This window comes from Carlito syrichta, unplaced genomic scaffold (genome assembly GCF_000164805.1).
Source record: "Carlito syrichta isolate Samal-C Ts95f unplaced genomic scaffold, Tarsius_syrichta-2.0.1 Scaffold305206, whole genome shotgun sequence".
Taxonomy (NCBI): Eukaryota; Metazoa; Chordata; class Mammalia; order Primates; family Tarsiidae; genus Carlito; species Carlito syrichta.
In genome coordinates, this window is record NW_007249302.1 from 55,910 (window position 1) to 61,041 (window position 5,132).

The window sequence follows — 5,132 nt, forward strand, 5'->3', positions numbered from 1 at the left end:
GCCTGTGTGATGCAAACATCCCAAACACTCACTAATTTTTCCTGAGAAGGGGTGAGTTACTTCCTTTCTGCTGAAATCGTCCTTTCTTTCTCCACTCCTGGAAACTCCTTCCCATCTCACTCTCCTTAACTCCTGGATTGGTGTATTTGAGAAGATAAAATAAGCCCAAGGGAAATCTCAAGTCTGGCAGCTCAAAGGCAGAACCAATAACTCTCAGTACAAGTCTCCTGGAATATCTTGAGGGCAGTGAGAGATGTGGAAATCCTCTGAAATAGAGTGTGAAAAGACAGGAGGAATGATAGTCAGCTAATGTGTGCCTCCTCTTTTGAATCTCAGAGATGGGTCCTTTTAGTGTTGGTGTTTTCTTTAACACGGCATGGCATACATTCTAATGTACTGGAAAAACTCTCTAGTGAAAATGTAAATCCTTGCACTTTTTGACAAAGTAGAAGTGAAATTGTAAACTCATTAATAATACATGCATGATTAAAAAATTTTCCTGCCTATAATTATATAAAAATAAAGAAATTTTATTTTTATAATAACAGGGAGTGGATATACAGGGCTACATATGCAATTTTTTGAAAAGTTAGAGAAACAATAGGCTAAGAGTACCAAAATGGTCTGGATTTGGACACTCCAAAGTAAAATAAAATATTGCATCCTAAAATACAGAAAAAAGCATGGTGTGGTTAAAAAAAAACAAAACCAAACCGTACTATGCTTTCAAAATATTGGTTCCAAGAAAAACATGATTGTGTGCATGTACTTTATAAACCACAGTTTGTCAGAAATGCAATTAATATCTATATAAAAATTATTATTTAATATTTACTATTTTTCTTACAATTATTGGATAACTAATATTATGTAAGCGACAATGCTTTATATCTCAAAAGTACCACAGATATTGGTTTTATTTGGCATAGTTAACAAAAACATGTGACTCTTAAGTAATAATGAAACAATTGCACAGAAAATATGAGAAATCAAGAAGTTTCAGTTTGCTAAGTTGATAATGGAGGGGAAAAAAAGCTCATGTGAAAAGCTAAGCTTTCTGTGTTCATTTAAGAAAATATCGCAACAGTGTTTCTTTGTGAAAGAATGCCTCGTTTTTATTTCACTTTGCTTTATTGAACTTGCTGGTATTGCATGTTTTACAAACTGAAGGTTTGTGGCAACCCTGTGTTGAGCAGGTCTGTTTGCACCATTTTCCCAACAGCATGTACTCATTCTGTTTTGGTGATTCTCATGAAATTCAAACGTTTTCATTAGTACTGTATCAGTTATGGTGATATGCGATCAATGATTTTTGAGGCTAATATCGTAGTTGTTGGCCATTACCTTGTTAGACTCTGGTGTGGCCACGTGCTCTTTGAGCTATGGTTGTTGTCACGCTTCCTGGCTTTGGCCCTCTCCCCCACCTTGGGGAGGTAAATCTTCTCTCTCCCTTCTCTTTCTCCCTCTAAATTACTTTTAAATAAACTTTTCTTTCTTAAAAAAAAATATCGTAGTTGTTTTGGGGCACCACAAGCCACGCCTTAATGAGACTGTGGAATTCACTGATAAATATTGTGTGTGTTCTAACTGCTCTACCAGTTGTCTCTGCCTGCAAGCCTCCCTATTCCCTGAGAATACAACATATTAAAATGAGACCAATTAATAAACCTGCAATGTCTCTATGTGTTCAAGTGAAAGGAAGAGTCATGTGTCACTCTCTTTAAACCAAAAGCTAGACATCATTAAGCCTTGTGAAGAGGGTATGTTGAAAGCTGAGATAGGCTGAAAGCCTATCTTTACACCAGTTAACCAAGTTGGGACTGCAAAGAGAAAGTTCTTGAAGAAAATTGAAAGTGCTATTTCAGTGGACACATGATTGGTGATGCTGTGGTCCTTGTCTCTTCATGTCTCATTGACAAAGAATTGAAAACGTGATGTGGACAACTGCGGTTGAAAACAATAGTTTTATTGAAGGCAAGGGTGCACTCCACACAGCAAGAAAGACAGAGAGGGCTGTCCGAGAAGGAATCAGGCCTGCAACAACTGTGGGCTTTTATTTTCTCTTCGTGTTTCCTGATTTTATTACCCTCTTACTTTACCTTCTTCATCATTTGATGCCCAGATCTTGGGTATGGTCACCTTTTGAAACTGAGCATGTGGGTTTCCCATGAAACCTATGGGGAGGTTAAAACCACAGTGCTAGCAATGCTAATGATATGGCAATAATTCAGAGGTTATAAGAATGCAGTCTTAAACTTCCAATGTGCATGTGTGCAGGTCTGGAAAGTCCCAGGTACACAAAGTTCTGCACTAGGTAGGAATCTGCAACCACCAGACAGAGAGACTTCCTATCCATAATGAGGAACTTGGGGTGAGGATTGGGCTAAGACTAGGTGCTCCAGGGTGTGGCTCGATCCAAGGTACCCTCAAGGATGGGTCCCTCCTGGCTCACGTCTAACTGCTACCTAAAAAGAAAGTGAAACAGCCTTCCTACTGATATGGAGAAAGTTGGAGTGGTCTGGATAGGAGATCAAACCAGCCATGACATTCCCTTAATCCAGAACAAGACCCTAATTCTCTTAAATTCTGTGAAGGCTTGACGTTGGCAGAGGTTGGTTCATGAGGTTTAGGGAAAGAAGTTGTCTCCAGAACATAAAAATGCAAGATGAAGCAGCAAGTGTGGCTGGAGAAACTGCAGAAGGTCATCCAGAAGATCCAGCTAAATTAATTGATGAAGGTGACTGCATTAAACAACAGATTTTCAGTGTAGACGAAGCAGCCTTTGATTGAAAGAAAATGCCATCTAGGACTCCCATAGCTAGAGAGGCATAGTTGCTGCCTGGCTTCAAATCTTCAAAGAACAGGTGGACTTACTTGTTAGGGACAAATGCAACTGGTGACATTAAGTTAAAGTCAGTGCTCATTTACCAATCCAAAATCCTAAAGCCCTTAAGGATTTACATTAAATATATTCTTCCTGTACTTTGTTGATAGAACAACAAAGTCTGAATGATAGCACATCTGTTTACAGCATGGTTTACTGAATACTTGAAATCTACTGTTTAGAACTCCGGCCCAGAAAATAGGATTCCTTTCTAAATCTTACTGCTTATTGACAATGTACCTGGTCACCCTGGAGCTCCAATGGAAGGGTACAAGGAGATTAATGTTTTCTCATGTTTACGAACATAATAGCCATGCTGCAGCCCATGGATCAAGGAATGATTTTGAGGCTCAAGTCATAAGAAATACATTTCCTGGAGACTATAGCTGTGATAGATGGTGATTCCTCTGATGGATCTGAGAAAAGTAAATTAAAAACCTCTGGAAAGGACTTGCCTTTCTAGAGGCCATTAAGAGCATTTATAATTCATGGAAGGAGGTGAAAGTAATAACATTAACAGGAATTTGGAGGAAGTTGATTCTAGCTTTTGAGAGTTCTTGCCTTCAGTGGCAGGAGTCACTGAAGATGTGGAAATAGCAAGAGAACTCGAATTAGAAGTGAAGTTTGAAGATGTGGCCAAATTTCTTCAATCTCATGATAAAATTTGAATGGATGAGGAGTTGCTTGTTATGGGTGAGCAAAGAAAGTGGTTTATTGAGATGAAATCTACTGATAAAGATGCTGTGAACATTGTTGAAATGAGTGGCAGGATTAGAGAGGGTTGGTTACAGTTTTGAAAGCAGTTCATCTGTGGGTAAGATGCTATAAAACAGCCTCTCATACTATAGAGATAACTCTTTTATTAAAGGAAGAGACCATTGTTGTGGCAAACTTCATGGTTGCCACGCCAGTTGCCACAGTCACTCCAGCCTGGAGCAAACACCACCCTGATCAGTCAGCAGCCATCAACACCAGGGTAAGACCCTCAACCAGCAAAAAGACTACAGCCTTCTGAAGGCTCAGATGATTGCTAGCATTTCTAGCAATAAAGCGCTTTTAAATTAAGGTATGTTTTGTTTTTTGAGACATAATGCTATCATACACTTTATGATAGACTACAGTATATTGTAAACATGACTTTTCTGGAAATCCACAATATTAACGAGGCTTTCTTTATTGCAATATTTACTTTATTGTGATGGTCTGGAGCTGAACTCACACTATTTCTGAAGCATATTTGTATCTGAAATTCAATTTCAATCCCAAAAGAGCTGTTGTAGGAGATGCTTCTATATTGTTAACAGGTGTAACATTTAAAACTAAAAATAAAGAAATTAAGAGATAGAGACATTATCTAGAAAATTTCATGTTTAACAAATTGGAGGTTTATATTAGAACAGAAAAAAATTCAGAGTAGAGAAGTATTAAGAAAAGAAAACAAGAGAATTTCCCTGAAATCAAGAACGTACATGTCTAATAGAAAAGGCCTACCTAGAGCCCCAGCATGAAAAATAAAGACAAATCCATTATTACCAGTCCAATGGTGATAGAGGGCTAATCATTGGAAAGAGTGTTTTTGTTTTACTCCTATTCTTCAGAAGCAAAGTTTTTGACTCATTTTTTCCCCTGATATTTTTCTAAATAATAGGCTTCTGAGGCTATTTCTTGACTGATATTTTTTAGATTCAACCCTTTGATTCTCTATAATAAAAATAAAGATGCTGTTTTTCAACACGTCCCAACTTCCCCTCCACCTATGCCAACTTTATACCACCACACACTGGCGTTGAGTCAATGATCATTGTGCCTATCCAGGTACAACTCCTATAGAAACAAATCACCGCAGAGGCAGTTCACCCTTCCCTGTCGGGCTCTTGGATGGTTTACACGTCCTGTGATGTTCACACACCCTACTTGCTATTTCAATATCTTTCATGTGAGACCCTCCCTCCTTAGTCCCGCATTCTCTCTACTCACTCTCTGAGGTGTTTCTTGCACTTCTGAAGCTGCCACTAGCAATTTGGGAAGCTGTCACCTCATCTCTCTCCATCGCCTTTCTTACTTGATCCCATGTTTACTGAATTCTTTCTTCCTCTTTCTTGATTTAGTCTTGAATTTGCTAAAGAGTGTTTTTCAGAATCTCTCCCAAAAAAGAAATCACGGGAGGGAATTGTTCAGAACCCGGTGTAACTAAAATTGCCTTGATGTGGTTTTAGTTTGAACAGGCAGTTTTTGCTCACAGTATTAA